We start from the raw sequence: 17,983 nt of genomic DNA, 5'->3' as shown, positions 1-17,983 counted from the left end.
ACTTTGGAATTACTTTCTTTAGCCAAGGAGAAATGGATGGTGATTTCTTTGGAATCCATCAATGCTAACCACTTATTTGGGATACCAGAATGCTCTCTCCCATCACTCCCTTCTCCTCAACACATATGAGGCTTCAGAGTTAGGTCTTGTCTACATGGTGTGAACGTAAACTGAGATAGTTGTATATCCCATGTGGATATACCAGAATAAGTATAATAAACTAAATTTTAAAGGGGGTGGTTTGCCTGGGAAAGGGTTTAAGCTAAATCAAAAAAGCCATTCTTATTCTGGAATAAGATTGTCCACATGGGAAATTATACCTGTATAACTACACCTATTAAACTGTTTAATTTTCCTATATACACAAGGCCAGAGAGAGTGAGATGCTCCAGACCGAGGCATCAGAAGCATGCAGATGACAGAATACTTCGTCTTATCTTCATCAAATTCAAATAGCATGGTTTCCTTTTATAACTGTCTGTTTTGAATTTTAGATCATTTTTGTGAAAATAAAATTAAACTGTTTCTTTAACAAAAGTTTTACCAGGGCTGTCAACAATCAACTGAGTCACTAAGCACCCATCTAAAACACTGAATTTTATGGAAGTCTGGTCAGTCCTTAAAACTCTTTGGAGCAACTAATTATCTCACATTAAACTTTCAAAAAGTTTGGCCATACCTCCAGCCATCTTAGGAGCAATATTGACAAGTTCCAAAGTAGTCAAAAGAGCCAACCTCCAAAGCATCCACTCCTGCTTGACTGAAAGAATTTGTAGTTAGAAGAAGAACTCAAGATAGGTGCGGCTGAAATAAAAGGAATCTTAGGGTATGTCTAGAGTGCAATTAGACACCCGCAGCTGGCCGTGCCAGCTGACTCGGCCTTGCGGGGCTCAGGCTGCAGAGCTGTTTAACTGCAGTGTAGACTTCCAGGGTTGGGCTGGAGACTGGGCTCTAGGACCCTGCATGGTGGGAGGGTCCCAGAGCTCAGCTTGCAAGCAGAGCCTGAAAGTCTTCACTGCAATTATACAGCTCCACAGCTCAAGCCTGAGTCAGATGGCATGGACCAGCCACAGGTTTTTAATTGCACTGAAGACATACCCTTAGGGGTAATTAAAATACATTAAAGTAGGACCCTTCCCATCCAACAGGGAAAAAATGTAGAACACACAGACAAGGGTAAAAGCTGGGTTTTCTTTGGAAAGAGAAGGAGGATGGTGGTGGTGGTTTTTTATTTCAGCAACAGAGTTAGGCAGCTGAGTCTGCATGGATACATTCCTTCATCTGTGCAGAGCCAGTGGCAAGGTAGAGGGTCTTAATCTCTCCAGTTTCCTTTTCTTCAGTTTCTTGCAGTGACCGCAATGCTTTTTGTTTTCTCTGATGACATTCTAAATTAACAGATTAATGTCATTAACAGAATAGTATTGGCATAGTTTTATACCATTTTTGTCACTTTCTTCTAATTCCAGGTGTGCTTCAAACACTCAGTTTTATCACTCAAATATTTTATTTCAAACTATAAAGAATTTGGAGGTGAGAAGTGCTATTTTAGTAGTTTCAGGAATATACATGTGAGGGTTTTATGTGGGGTGGAGGAATATTTCAGCTCATAAAGGTTAAGGAACTGACCGAAGTGCAAATTTAAGTCCAGGAAAAGGTGGGTAGCTGCCAATGACATAAATACTGATCTAGAGAGAGTGCATCACTGTAGGGGCTAGAAATGAGGATGAGTGTACGGATTTGGCTAAAACTAGAAACCTCACCTATGCATTCTCTTGATCTTTGGCCAAACCAAATCAAGCCTTCTCTTGAAGTTGATTGCGCTATTTGCTTGTTTAACAATATAATATATTCCATGTAGAGACTGACATGTAGAATTTTCCTTGTATACACAGCAAGATATTGAGCAAATCAAGACTGCTCTCAAATTATAACCTTCGTACACTGAGGAATATATTACAATTCAGTTTGATCTCCTGCTAGTTGTCCCTCTTGATCATCAGAGGAACTGAGATTGCTCAACTCCCACTACAGTCACTGAGGTTATGTCTACACTACAGTCTACGTCGACAAAACATATGTCGCTCGGGATGTGAATATTCCACCCTTTTGAGCGATATGAATTACACCGATATAGCACTCGTGTGCACAGCGCTATGTTGATGGGAGAGCTTCTCCCGCCAACATAGCGTCTTCCACTCACAGAGGTGGGTTTTTTATGTTGATGGGAGAACTCTGCAGTGCTGTATTATAAACATGACCTGACCGAGGTTCTGGTTTCTGTAGCAGTTGAGGATACTTAGCATCTTTTGTGGTCAGGCTATTTGAATGTATCTATACTGCAGTACTAGTACTGAAATAAAATGCAGAATAAATGGAAGATTAAGCTATCAGAAGAGATATGAGACTAGCCCAGTCCAGAAGCTAATAGGAACCAAGCAAGTCATAAATAACCTGATCCTGTAAATGACTAAGCACATCTCCTGGGAAGTACAAGTGTTCTCAATACCTATTGATTGCAGTGGAAGTTCAGAGCACACAGGCACTTAGTACTTTACAGGATCAGGTCTAATGATAATATTAATAAGGGAGGGGACAGAAAATGGAGACACACAATTCTGAGAACTCATTCGGTGATTGGAGAATACCCCCTACCAAATCCACTGCATAACATTGAAATAGGCACGAGCAAGCCTAAGGAATGTCACGTGTTACCAACAAAGTTCAGTAAATCCAAACTCCTCCCCATGCTCTGGAAATGCGTCCCTAAGACTGCATGATGAAGTCCTGAATCATGGGCTTTTCTGAGGCTAGCACACGGGGAAGCATCCCATCCATCTCATTGACCATGATGCCATAAGGCCCACCCACTGTTAGTGCTGTGCTCTGTAGAAACAACTGCTGCTCACCTGAGCAGGTCTGGATTTTCATTCCACTCAAACTATCTACCTGGCCCTACACTGAAATTTATCCAAGGGCCAAATATAGAAGTTCTAAGAGCTAGGTAGTATTACAATTACTACACCATGTTTACTCAGGCCAAGCTCCCATCCAGGATCTGGAGTCAAGATCTCAGTGTATTGAAATATTTATTTATTTTAAACTCAGTTAAATTAATAGCTCTTGTTTAAAATCAACTGTGAGCTGATGAAAAGTATGATTTTTATTACCATATTTTCTAACAGCCAATGAAGGTTGTTTGAAAAATCAAGTCATTCAATGCTTCTCTATACTTCAGGACATTAATAATGTAAAAAATACCAGAAATACAGTATCCATGGTAACAAACTAGTAAATAATTAAATATACTCACTGCCATGGAAACAGGACTGAGCCAAGTGAAAATTGAGTATAATCTCCTAACTATCCCTCATTACAGCAGACAACCTTGGAGTTTAGATCCGTTCATTCCATTTAGACAATGTCCTACTTTGAGAGACTCTAATTTATTACCACCTACCACAGTGTGCTTCTATAGCACTTTTCATTGAGAGCATCACAAGGAAAACAAACCAGCAGATAAAAACAACACTGGAGTGCAGGGCTCTAGCACTAAAACCATTAAATGCTTAGAGCTAAGTTAAAAAAATAAGTTTTCAACCTCGATTTTTGTTTTAAATGAAGGGAGAGAGGAATAACAGTCTGAACCCCACATAATTCCATTTTAAGGGAATTCCACAAATGAGCAGCATATGGTATGATAGACTTTGTCCCACCAAATCTGTGGGCAGTTAAAGGTTTTCTTCAGGAACTCTCCAAGCACAGTCTAGAATGTAAGGAACCAGCCACACCAATGTCTTGTGTTCATATACTAAGCAGTATCACTGTTCTCCATTCTCATGGACACAGAGTCCCAGGTGTGTCTATTAAACACAAAGACATACTATAATTTGTTTGTAGATATTCCAATTCAGCCAGTTATAGCCACATTCCGAAGATATGAGAAAACATACCCACACACTACGATATTGCCACCCTATTTTCTTTCAGGTATGGAAGCGAGTGTACTGTATTCCCCCCACAAGCTGCAAAGAATCTGCTTTCATTTCCGAGGTTTTGTGTAGTACATCAACCAAAGGTAAATCAGACTGTGAAATCAGTGGTTCAACCTTTGTAATAGATTCTGTTCAGGCTACAGGGCCAAAAAATGAGAGCTATGATACCTACTGGAAGGAAACCAAAATAACATTCATGTCCTTCTTTGGGTTTCCAACACAAGACTAGCCAATATACTTGGTTCCGTGCATTTAATTTAACTGTGCATGCAGAGCACTGTATGAAATCTTTAAATCACAATAAATAGTGGAATCCATAGTAGAGAAAGCATTTCCCACCTTTTATTACTCTGCTTTTTTTAATAAACTTGATTTGAAACAGAGGCCATTCAATTTTCCACTTACTCATAAAGGCAGCAAAATTGCCACATGAACAACACTTGTGGGTCTTCATGCATAGACTTTGGGCTGAACCATGACTAGCCAAGGAAACAAATATAATGAAGAGGGGGAAACCACAAAAGAGAAAGTTAGCTTCCTGATACTTTGTTCTGCATGTTCTGTAACATTAAACCAATTTAAATAAAATGAACTAAATGTCAAGGTTAATCTCACCTTTCACTTAAAAAACAAAACTATCCCTGTTTGTTGCAAACATAACATCTGACATGGTGATTTTTCCAGGTTAGTCAAGGTGCCTCTACATGATACCCACTGCTAGCCTTTGGGGCTCACACAATCCAAACCTATGAATTACTCCATTTTGGAGTGTAATTGCAGAAAAATCAGTAGTTTGAGAGAAGAGGGGAGACAATTGCTATTCAAGCATCTTTCGATGATACAAGGCCTTCTGCAAGGTCCCTCCTGCCAACAGGTGGCAGCCTGCCAACATGCCAACTCCTCTGCTGAACTATTCATGTAATTTCTGGATGGTGGGAGAGGCAGCATGGTCTAATGGACTAAGAGTTAGGGCTCCTGTATTCTCTCCCTGGCCAACCTCTACCCTGTGCTCTTAATCAAGTTTTTCTGGCTTAATTTTCCTATCTAGTAAGATTAATAATACTCAGCTGTTTCTTTGTGATAATTAATTAGTGTTGATAAAGCACTAATTGTGATGGAAAAGGAATAGGGACAACTACAGAGAGGCAATGGAATACAGGCAGGAATAAGTGATGAGATAAAGATGATAGTGTGGGCAGAAAGAAGAGAAGGGGAGCAACAGGTAACGGACAACATAACATAGAAGAGATCGAAGGCAATAATAGGATGGAGTGAATAAAAAAAGAGAAAGAATGAGCAGGAAGACGACATTGCTCTTCGAAGAAAAAGAGTGAATAGAAGAAAACAGCAAAAAAATAAAAAATGAAAATAGAGATTAACAGACTGGGTCAGATATGGAAGAACAGAAAATGGAAATAAAAGAATTAAAGAAGACAGACAATTTATAAGTTAAGTGATTTAAATCTATTTATGTTCTTTTATTTTATAGTACTTCCCTGGCATAATTCCACTAAGTGTGGGAATTTTGAGATCTTGTGTTATATTACACTGGATTCTATACAGTAGTTAGATAACTGGAGAAAAAAGACTGAGAAATAATTTTAAATTCACGGTATGCACAAAAAGTCCTCCAGCAGAGGAGCTCCCAAATCATTTGAAGACCTTCCCCTTGACAGAGTTGTTTAAATATTGGCAACGTAAGCAGATGGGCTCACTTCTGCACCAGAGAAGGCTGCTGGTGGACCCAATAATCCCATTTTAAATTTATCTAAAAGGAGTTAATTACTTCTGGGGAGCCCCAGCAAGGAACTGCCTGACCCTCTCCAGAATGCTCTGACTACTCAGAGGTCTAGTGGTGTAATTACAATTGGTATACCCATAAGCAGAGTGCTTCCACTAATATTTTCATTATAATTGTATATATGTTTAATATCATTATCCAAAGTTTCAACAGAACTTTGTCCATTCAAAGTGCTATGTAAATGCTAAGCACTATTTCCACTTACCCCACCAAAAGCTACCATCATTCTACTTCCATCTTCAGACTGAGAAACCGTGTGCTCCTGGAAATATTTTACTTGTATTTCAACATTGAGTCTTACTTCTCAAAACAAGAGAGGAAAAGCCATTCCCTGCTTTTGCATCACTACAATATCAGTCTCAACAGCTGTTTTTCCACTGCACGTGCACAGTTAAGCAAAAATGATCACAGAAAAAAATAAACCTGGCCCCTTTCCCTTCCTCCACCTCTTGCTTCTAAAAGTCTCATCTTTTACATAATTGATTAGCTTTATTTAGCTGAATGTGTTTGCACAGCTTTGGCAAGCAAATGTGTATTTTTTCTGCTCAAGCTGGAAGGAACAGTTTATGTCAAGAGTTAAACAGCCGCAGAGCCCCTTGAGATGGTCTACATCCGATAGCTATGGTATGTACTCTGCTAAACCTTAAAACGGTACGCTATGCAGCAGGCCCCTCTGAGGATATGGCTATGTAAACTATCTTACAGAATCTTTTCCTACCTGAATTAAAGGCTGAGTGTCTCCAGGCACAGTACCAGCAATTCCTGTAACTGGAAAAATTGCTGCTAGAAAAGATCAGCAACAGGAAAGTATTGAAATGAGTAGGTAATCCAAACATGTGCCTGAAATTCCATAGTTAATAGTGTAATTAGCAAAAATAATCTTGACAATGCTTTACTGTTAGTTGCCTGTACTGTTGTTTATGTTGTTGTGATGCTCAGGTTAATATGTACATAATCATGCCTTAAATCCTGGAAGTTTAAGGAATAATGAAGTCCATCCTCTGCTATACTTCCCTGTTTATTTTACCACCTTTTACAAAAGGAGAAGGCACCAATGACAACCACATAAGTTCCACATGAGTGGCAGTCCTTGCATTATAACAGGTTTCTTTTGAGACCTACGAATTTCAAGTTAAGATAAAAAGTTATGAAGTAAACTGTACTTGGCTAGTACAAGCCAAATCCTTCCCTAAACCACCCTAGTGCCGCACCATGAATTTGGCCCTACAGTTCTGAACCGCCCAATGTAATCATAATAAGACTACAGGGTTGTTATCTTATGCACAGGACAGATACAGTCATAGAACATCCTCAGAACAAACATTATATTCACCAAAAAAGTCGTTCAAAACTTGATGGAAAAATCAGTTTCAATAGAATTATTTATTTCTCTGAAAGATTCAAGATCAGTAATAAACATTTGTGCTCTTCCTCCCAGGTGGTTTTAATGTGGGATTGTGCAGGATTCAATCTTGTCACCTCTTGTACCCAGTGTGTATGAACCATCATTAGGACAGATGTTTTCAGCTAGTGTCTATTTTCAGCACATTTCTAATCTGGATCACATTTTTTATCTTAGTATTAGGGTGAGTTAACTCATTTGCTAAACACATCTCTTTATAATCGGATAAATTATCAGTTTGATTATACTCTGCTTCTTAATTTAAAAGCTACATTTCATGACCATATTGCATGCCAGGAAGCTTTTTACATACTTTTAAAGGACTGTATAGTAATGTAGCACCAGTTTTGTCTAGACATCCAAAATACTGAATATATTTTTAAAATGTCAAATGTCTTTTTAATAGCAAATCTGCTGCTTGTTATTCTACATTCCGATATTTTATTAGGTTGTGTACTGGGCTATTACAGCACTGCATCAGACAGAGGAGAAAAGGGAAATGAATAGGAGAGGGTGGGAAGAACTACTCAGCATTAGGATATATAGTGCATAATATAAACCCATTCATAATCTGACTTTACAAAATCCAGTCCTCATTGTACCATCCTAGCTCTGGCAAAATTGCCAGTGTGGTTACTGAGGAAAGGGCTCTGTGCATCAGTTAAAAAAGAATTAAGTTACTATTACTGTAAGATGAACAAAAAAAGTTATAGAAAGGAAATAGCCTAGCACCTACATCAATAGGCCAAAAGGAGACAAATTCAGTCCTTCAAAAAATAACTTAGAAACAAATTATTTATACTACTACTCTCAGAAGAGTGATTGTAATTTGACTCTCAAAAACAAAATAAAAAACAACCAGCTCGCTCATACAAGGTCAAGCAACATGAAAACTTGCAATAGCAAATGACCAGCACACATCATATGCACAACTATGAGTTTTAATCACAAAAAGAAGAAAGATTTTTTACTTTGCCAAAATATTAGCTATTTTTGCTATGCGTTTTGCTTTTCTTTGGTTCCTGTTTCATTGCAAGTAAAAAACACACACAGCTGATCACAGAATGTGATATACAAAGCTCTGTTCTAATTATTTTCTATTGTAAAACACCATACTACCAACATGTAGCTAGTAGCACAATAATGGGAGAGTCCTCGGGTATAAAACTCCTCTGGAACCTAAGATCTCTCTTAAGAGATCAAATCCTGCAGTTCTTATTCAGCCAAATCTCTTCCTGACTTTTGTTAGCGTTCAGTCTGTATTAGGTCTGCCTAAAATTGCATGATTTGGCCCAAGGACTCTCTCTCATCTGTTGTTTTCAACTGCAGCAACTGTGTCATATAGATAGAGTTCAGCCAAATTCTCATGCTGTTTATCAGTCACCTCAGATCATGTGTCCCCTCTTCTTGATCAAGACTTTCAAAAACAAATTTGTTCTAGGCAGACTGACAATCACCAGATCTGGAGACCTATTTCCCTGTGAAAGTTGAATTTCAGAGATTGTCCACTACTGGTATTCTTCCAGAAAGTAAAGTCATTATACATGTTTCCAAAGATACCCTTCTGAAGCCAAAAATGTAAGATTGTGGAGCAGTGACTGTGAGTACAAGGGATTATATTTTAGAATATTGTTCCTGAGCATGATGTGCCCAGACATATAGAAAGTGGCTACTTGAAGCACTTGCTTCATACTGTTTGTACTTTGTAATACAGTGGACCTTATTGTAAGAGACATTGCTATTAATGCTATGTTTGTTATGGAGGGATAAAGGTACTCTGAAGAGGGGTCCATCATGATTAAAGCTGTGCAAATACATTTTCACTTAAAAAAAATGTTTCAGGTCAAATCTAAAACTAAGTTGTTGGCAAGCCAAAGAGTCCCCAAAATTAAATGTTTCACTTTGATTTTAAAGAGCATGGAATTTTTTAAAGATAGAACTGGAGGTAGTTTCATAACAAGAAGTCCTTGCAAACAGAAAAGTCAAAATGTTTCATTTCAACTTTTTAGATTGTTTTTGTTGTATGGCTTTCCACATGAACAATTTAATGAAACTCACATGAGTCGTAAAATGTTTCATTATCACCAAACCTATATTTTTTGCCAAAAAAAGTTTTTAACAAAAAAATTTTCCCAGCTCTGCTCATGACACAATGAAGGGACAGAATTAAGGTTGTCTTGGCATGATTTGTGGGAAGTGTTATCTTAACTGTGCATTTCCTGGTTTTCTTAAATTTCTGTCTTGTTTTTTCTCTTAAAGCTAAAGTATTTTTTATGAAATATTAGGCTGCACCATAACTCATCATTCCCTGATTTTCAAGTCTCACTTTCCAGAAGCTTTGGGGAGCAGAAGGCACTGCTGTGAGCAACCTTAATTCCACCTGTTTTTATAAGTGACTCTCTTTCTTTAACTTGTGTCTATACCAAAGTCTCTTTCTACAAATCAGAAAATTGTTCAAAGCTAATAGCCATTATTCAGTCTCTAAAGCAGCCAGAGTCAGATCAGCTGACCCATTGATTTCAGAAATATCATTCTACTCCAATGCCAGTGCTAGAAAAGGAAAAAGGCCATTGGGCAATGGAAATCTACTACTGCTCACTGAACTGAAAAGGTGAGTAAATCAGTACTCTATAGTGTATAATGTCCATAGACAGCGTATACTGAAACAAAAGCAATCTCTGATCACAAAGTACTATATATATTAGCTCTGATGGTTGCAAATAAAACCTGTAGCGCAGTATAAAACAAAGCAATGCTGTCTTCCTGAATTTTTAGGCAGCGAAGCTGGTGCTAGACACCTTGTCTACAGATGAAGACAAGTCAAAACTTTTAGCCACTTTTCATCTGTATGCTTTCCCGTTTGCCATATCCTCTTCTTACATATACATCTGATATTATATCAATGACCATCCCTTGGCCAGAACTGGTAACTACACAGCAATCTGAAGACTTATGACTTTTACTCTTTCCTTGAAGTTTACTGCAACATGCTAATAAGAATTACAGCAAATGAAAAATGATGGTATTTAGTATTACTAAAGTAATGACTTAGAGGCCAGTTTTGAAAGAAAGCACTTCTGTGTCGACAGTATACAAAGATGAAACTTAAAAGCGTGACCCTCATATTCTGTGCTCAGACATCTTTTGCAGAGAGAACTGGTAAAAGGAAACATAATGGCTGGATAACGAAGTGACAAAGATGCGTCCCCACACTCCTGTCCATTGCTGAATGATTGCTATGCCAAAAATGACTATTTGTTTACATTCACATGCCTCCTTCTTTACCCGCTAAATGGATCTTCCTCCAAAATGGGCATTGTTTCTTGAATTTGCTGTAGGCTTTGACCTATTAACTTTGCCAGGCTTGTGCAATATTTCTACTGAATAAAGGGGGAAAGAAGTAGGAATCAAAAGGACACTTTCTTCTAAGGCTTGATTTGTGAATTTTTTGTTGAAATCTTTAGTTTCAATTGGGCAAATTCTGTATCTGTTGGAGTAAGACTCCCATAGATTTCACCAGGACCAAGAATTAGTTGAACCTCAATAATCTAGGAAGCACAATTTTGGATGTTTCATCCAGCTCTGAATGGATGTAAATTTTCATCACAATAGTCAGGATTTTTCAGAACCTATTTGATATTAATTCTTGTATTCTGCAATGAAAATTTACTCATTATCTAAGCATTTTGTCTTTGCCTTCTCCTTAACATTTCACTGCACAGTTCTCAGACTCGTATGACTGATAAGACACAAGTAGCTCACTGCCTAATAAAAGTTAGTGCTGCAGAAACACTGGGAGGAACTGAAAGCTTTAACAGACAACTGAAAAGAACACATGGAAGCATGGCATGTAGCCAATACAAGGCCATTTTTAGAATGTATAGATACAGCACACCAGGAAATTATAGACTAATTATTACAGTTTTGCATTGGTTGTGGGAAAAGTCTTGGAAATGGTTTTAAAAGATCAAATGGAGGAATGGTCAAAAAACCACAACTTGAATTAAGGATAGACAACCTGGTTTCAGGAAGGGAAGGTCATGCCTCACTTACTTGTTAGAATTATTTGAGCATGCTACTGCCAGTACAAACATGGGGAATGCTGTGAACATTGTATACTTGGATTTTCAGAAAACACTTCACAAAATTCCACATCAGAGATTACTGTCTACTGTGCAAAGCCATGGCTTAATTCAGAAACGGTGAAGGGGGCCTCATAGAAGTGAGGGGCTGTCTAACGGACAGGAAACAAGACAAGCTCCATTAACCTTGGGAGAAATTTCTACCATTAAGAATCTTTCTAATAATCCTAGATGAGCTTTGCAAGATGGAATGGATACGCACTTTCATTTGGAGAGAACTCTAAGGAATTAATTACAATTCATTCCGATTCCACAGAAAGACTTCCATTGTGATTTATATCAATGAAGTACCTGGGCTAATGGATCAAAGCAGTTCATTTTAACAAAAATACAACTCAATCCAAGATTAAAGAAACTCACCCTCTGAAACTCCTCCAAAAATGAGATAAAAATATGCTTGCAACATAGTTTCAAGAAAACAGCTCCTCTAAGAAAGGTGAGAAAAGTGGTGTACACCTCTTTTCTCATTCAGCTAGAATAGATACGGTACCATATAATAGGTAAGGTATTAGAATCTTTACAAAGATTACTTCACAGACATGTGGTCTAGTGGTTAACAATGCTCTTCTACCTAGTGGAGGAAGATATGCTGTTACAGTATCACCTTCTGACATGTGGACTTGTATTTACTATTTCCTCAGGGAATGTCTATCATAAACGCATTTAATTTCAGTACCATGATTTGAAACATGAGTATGCTATACTTCATTTTGTACTCTTGATCTAAATCTTGGGCTGTGATGATACATGCCAACAGTAGGATGAACTTTTTCCCCTCATCAGAGCAACAACAGACATTCTAAATATACTGCTGTAAGACAAATTGCTGAAGTTGGTACTGTGTAGTGCAGCAGTACTTATGCCAAAAAAACAAAAGCAGTGCCTTCTTTGCAGTGATTTTAATAATGATTTGGGTTGGGTTTGGATTTTACAAAACCAAACCCGAAGCTGAGGTGGTTGTGGATTCAGGTTTCATTTAGTTTAAACCACTGTGGCTTAGGGAAAGGTGAAGCAATTGCTCAAAAACAGTTCTGAGTTTGGCTTATTTCATTTTATTGGCCATTCCAAATAAAGATAGGCAAAACAGAGTGTGGCTTTGGTTTACCAAACCTCACTCTGGATTTTGTTTAGAAAAAGCAGAGATTATTGCACATCTGGGTTCCATTTTATCTGAAACAAGCGATTGTTTTAGACAGGGTATCACAATCCTTGGGTGGGCTGCCCTTTCTGAGGTCCACAAGTAGACCCTTTCTGGCCCCTGACTCCACTTCACTTTGGGGTGGGATCTAGCAATCCAACCACTCTCTGACTGGGCCTCTGGGTTACACTGCCCCTAGTTGCAGGGACAGCTCTAGCTTTTTTGCGGCCTCAAGCACAACAGGCAGGTCGCCTTTGGGGGCTTGCCTGTGGGAGGTCCGCTGGTCCTGTGGCCATCAAATCCACAGGACCGGTGGACCTCCTGCAGGCAAGCCACTGAAGGCTGCCTGGCTGCCACCCTCGCAAGAACCAGCAGGGCACCCTCCACAGCTTGCGGCCCCAAGCACGCGCTCGGAGCGCTGGTTCCTGGAGCCATCGCTGCCTGGTTTCCAACCTCTTTGCTTAGCAAGCCCAATGGCCTTGGCACCCACAAGATTTCTCATTCGGGAGCTTGTGGACAGGAACAATGCACAGTGACCACAGAAGCAGCTTCCCAAAACAAAGCATGAATTATTTTTCCGAAAGATACACAGAGCCAGAGAAGGGCAGATCCTATTGTTTGAAGGAATGTTCCTTATCCAGGCCATTGTTTAACCTTTCCTGCCTGATTTCTTTTAACTACCCTTTTGATCAAGCTAACCATTGAGTAAGGGTAATATCACAGAGATGTGCCCCTCAGTGTACCTCTGGGATATTACCCTCCCTGAATGGATAACTAAATCACGGTAAGATAAATAATAAGAAGAAAGGTTTAAAATACTGGAACACTTCTAGCTCCCATGCAATTGGTGGTTTTCCACTTCTCTGTTAAAATGATATCACCTCTCCCTTCTAAATCCATGCAGTCTTATTAGGAATGATCTCCACTAGTCTCAGTTTTCAATACCATGGAAGAAAATGGATACCTGCAGGACTCACAGTGGCAGTTTTGAGCCTAACGAAAGAGACAAAAAAAGAACAATTTTTGGTAGACTCTGACTGTAGCTCTTACGTTCCATTTCACATCTCAAATTCTTAACCTGTTTCAACAGTGGCACTCACAGCTTTGGTCCTCAGTACAATTCTTCTTTCTAGTCTCCCATCTCACAAAAGTGGAAACACAGAAGGTAAAGGACAAGAGGTGATAATTACACTCAGGCTGCTGTTTTTTTATAAATCTGCCTGCTAAAATCATGTGCTTTTTTTTAAATGTGCATACAGCATTAGGCAGGTTCCTCTGTCTTTCAAAATCATGAGTCACTCAGGGCACAAAGCAGCAGGTATTACAAGAAGATTGTAAAGTTAAAATAAACATGAAATGGATGTTTAAAAGATGGGGTGCAGTTCTTACATTTGTTAGGGTAAAACAGTAGGCACATTTTAAAGTGGGCACATTTAAAAAGTTCATTCCCGTATTAGAGGTATTACTGATTCCAGGCATGTTTCATGTATTTCAATGGGGAATACACTACAGGAATCAGTACTATCTTTAAAGCCAGAATGAACTTTTAAGTGTGTCCACAGTATCTCAGACGTGTAGTGCAGAAGCTGGGCTTGATAATTTGTTTTCATGCCTAAATTTTAGTTTGTTTGCAGTGTAGGCATGTGTCTGTCATTCAGTTACCAATCTGAAACTCAGACCACTATAACTGACCAATTACTCTCCTAATGTCCATATATGCAGTAGAAATTGGTCAAAGAGATAGTATTCATAACTGGCACTGGATTAGGCACAGACTAGAATTTGGCCAAGTCATAAATAAAGTTTTGGACTCAGTTGTATTGAAATTTAGTCAACTATTTGGGATGTATCTGGTAAAAATGCTCTCTCTTTACACTGACAATGAGATAGGAAAGGGCACTAGAAAATGTGCTATAAGAAACATTCTACACTAGAAGTGGGCTAAAATACAGGACTTAGTAGGTCTTGCCTTCTCTAAATTTTTTGTTTCTGAGAGTATTAAACGTAAGGCTTCCAGTAATCTGAAACACAAAACTTACTCACAAGTTGGTTGATAGAAGGTGGGATAGGCATAAAATGAATGAGTTAAGCCATTGCAGAGATTCCTTTCCAGGGAGGAGAATCAAACAGTTGCTTTGGTGCACTGAAGATATTTGCAAGTTTGACAAGGGAGGGGTCCAAAACTTGAAACACTTTTACATAGTGAAATGAGGAACATTCTACAAATCCTTCTTTAAAATCAATGTTAGCAACTTGAATTGGAAGCATAGGTCCAAAAGAGTTAGCTGTGACATTATAAGCACTTTGTAGTTCCCAGAGGTAGTTTGATGCCTTTGAACTAAAAACATGTAGACATGCTCATTAAAGACCAAATCCAGGAAACCAGCATCCCCAGCAACAGATCTGCTCCATGATGGCTGCTTCGACCCAATGACCTGAATCTCTTCTGCCTTGAGCTCTGCACATCCATCTGGCCTGTGCCTTGCTCCCGTCAGCCCCTTGTACACAGAGAGTGTTCAAAGACCTGGCTCTACACCATGCATTAAGTACATAACCTCATGTCAAGCTTCCCAAATCTAGTCATCTTTCCTTCGCATAATAGAACTATACCAGTTCCACTGCTGGGGCCAAAAGAAGAGGAGGAGGTAGGGGCTGAATCTGACTCTGACTCCTGATACTTGCAGTCCTTGCATACCCCGAACTTCCTCTGAAGTCAGTGGGACTGGGCCACACAAGAGACCGTGTTGAGACACTAATTCCTTGTAGACAGAACTGTCATATTCAGTCTAGTACATTTGATTTCTAGTAGGATTAGTTAAGCCTTTCTATAAAAACAGATAATATAGTTTGAATGTTTAGTTGTAACATAGTACTTCTCTATTAAAAAAACTGTTTTCCACTAAAATTGCTAACCAGATCCATGTATTATATTTTAAAAAAGGGGGAAAAAAGAACACATGAAACAGGAAGAGACTGTGAACAAGACTATAATCATATGAGGTTCTGGTGACAACAAAAAGACCTTGAACTTTGTTCTCGTAGCTAATTATGATGTTATCAGAATATTCAATGTACAGTATATATAGGTCTTTGCACTTCAGGATCTATCATTTATTCTATATATTAACTTCTAAAACTACAAACACAATGTAACGTAGTTATTGGAAAAGGCCACAATCCCTGGCACGGCATGTATGAATGCCAAGCCTGCTGCTTTTTAGATCTGAGACACTCACAGAAAACAACTTGTTTTCACAGCAGTTCCATAAAATCAGTTAAAAAAGAATGATGTTGATTGAAGGTGCCTTGGGGTTACAGTTCATTTTAGCTAGTACAATACTTCTGACATATAGAACTTACAGCCTCAAAAAGTTTGGGAAATATTAATTAATACCAACCACAATACCCAGGTAATAAAAGGAAGTCAGTCCTAATTAGAGTTACATCTGTGCTACAAAGTTTAGATTCATCCCTAGAGTTTGGCGTATTCAGACATGACTCCAAGCCTACTTCTACTATTAACATACCAACATTGCACATGGAGAAACAGATACAGAGCACTTGATCATGATTCCAATTTCTCTAGTGTAAACCAGGAGTAACTCCACTGAAGTCAGTAATAGAATTACAGTGCTGTAAAGCAGTGTAAAATCAGAAGCAAGACCAAATGACTTGCCCAATTTATGTAAAGGAGCATCAAGAACGCAAATGTTCTTGACTCCAACTCCCTATATCAAATCACTAGATCTTGTTACCTCTCCAACACCTCAGTAGTATACCTCCGCTGCGGCTTGTGCAGGTGACTCAAATCTTGGTCCCTACGTGTACAGAGAGCAGAATCATATTGGGTCTCATGAAAGAGGATCCTCAGCACTTGCAGAGAAGGGACAGAATTTATTCCCACCTTTTGGCATGTTTTTCAAAGCAAATGTACAAAGCTGAGAGGGAAAAAATAGACTATCCCTTCAAATGCCCAGGTGATGTGAGTGTTACAATGCTTATATGTTCTATGTCTCACACTTGCCTCCTTTTCAACAGCACATTTTTCCCTCCATGGAAAGCTGTGATTTTTTCTCACTGATTACAATTCATCCAGCAACCTCTGTCCAAAACAATCAGATCATTTGATTAACGGAGAATTTTAGCAACTCCCCGTGGAAGACAAAATTTCACATGCAGTCTAACAATTGCTAGTTTATAAGCTCCTTGAGGCCCTATTTACTTATGTCTGCGGAGCACATAACACATTTTGGATGCTATTGAAATAACACTGTTATGCAAGCGATTACGTGGTTCAATAGGAATAAATCCATAAAATAATACAAGCTTTGGGTTATTTAATGTAACTGTGAAAGGCAGCTCTCTTCATGATGGTGTGTTTAAATTGTCAGCTTTGGTATGACAAGTAATGTTTAAAATGATTTTCATGTAGAGCTGGGAAAATATGCTGGCTCAACAGCCCTGGAGAAATCCTCTTTCCAGTAGTGGCAGTGAGAGATTCCCCATACCTAATAATGTGCTTCAATTTTACTCTGGAAGAACCATCACTATAACCAAGAAGACAGTTCAGTCTCCTGGCCAATTCAGTGACCAATATAATGGTGATGATTATTTGTACTGCACTAGTCCCAAAGAGGCCTTACTCATGATCATGGCCCAATTGCATGATCTTTTACAAACACTTTAATGTTTACAACATGTGAGCTTTACACATTAAAAGTACTGCCCAGGCTCAGAAGAGCTTATAAACAAACACATAATGATGCTGGGAAAGTTGAACGCATTTACCTAGCTGCTGAGCCTACCAAAAAGGATTTCAGGGAAAACAAAGATGGTCTTATGTGTAAGGAACAGGACTAGATCTGAGATCTGTGTTGTAGTCCTAGCTCTGGCACAGACTTCTTGCGGGGTGTGTACAGACAGACATCACCAGTGATTATTTCTTCTAATCCTGAGCTAAGGATGTGCAGGTATTTCAGTACCAAGTATTTATATATGTGCAATGCCCATTCAGTGACCTATTGTGGTGCAAATCCCAGAAGTGCTAGAGTCTAAGCCCACTCTCTTTAGAGGCATTTGAAAAAGTTGTCATGATCTTCAATGAGAGCAGGATTGGCCCTTAAAACATCCAATGTAATATGGGCAGTCACATTACATCTGGAAAAGTTCTCTCTCTGAGCAGAACTCTGGGAATGATAGCAAGAGATACACCATTGCTGACACTGTAAAGAGAGAGGGCTATTGCCAAATATCTCCATTTTCTTTTATTCATAGGCATTTCAGTGGCCCTCATCATAGGATCTGAATATTTGTTTTCTAAGTGAGCCTCTCCCCAGGGTCTGTCAAGTACATCCAAGTTTGAAGGTATCAATATTTCCACAGGGGTATCCCAGCATCCCAAATCCTGAGCCACATAGTCAGCATAAAATTTGTTACTGAAATACTGCAAGTATAATGGAACTTCATCCATTTGCAAATTCAGTCTGGCTCTTGTAACTTCTGAGTGTG

The 17,983-nt window shown here is 38.8% G+C and overlaps 2 long non-coding RNA genes across 2 annotated transcripts in view; one reads left to right on the top strand and one right to left on the bottom strand.

The window, feature by feature from the left end:
• The window catches only part of LOC115650063, an 87,894-nt gene extending 81,756 nt beyond the window's left edge, over positions 1-6,138 (bottom strand). The window contains exon 1 of the long non-coding RNA XR_003999995.1: positions 5,999-6,138. This is a non-coding gene — a long non-coding RNA (uncharacterized LOC115650063). The remainder of the gene's footprint in view (positions 1-5,998) is intronic.
• Positions 6,139-8,623: 2,485 nt separating this feature from the next.
• Positions 8,624-17,983, top strand: part of LOC115650061 — a 14,265-nt gene continuing 4,905 nt past the window's right edge. The window contains exon 1 of the long non-coding RNA XR_003999993.1: positions 8,624-8,795. This is a non-coding gene — a long non-coding RNA (uncharacterized LOC115650061). The remainder of the gene's footprint in view (positions 8,796-17,983) is intronic.

The sequence above is a fragment of the Gopherus evgoodei genome, chromosome 4, assembly GCF_007399415.2.
Source record: "Gopherus evgoodei ecotype Sinaloan lineage chromosome 4, rGopEvg1_v1.p, whole genome shotgun sequence".
Lineage (NCBI taxonomy): Eukaryota > Metazoa > Chordata > Testudines > Testudinidae > Gopherus > Gopherus evgoodei.
Note: the sequence above shows the minus strand (reverse complement) of the source record. Positions and strands in the feature narration are given on the sequence as shown.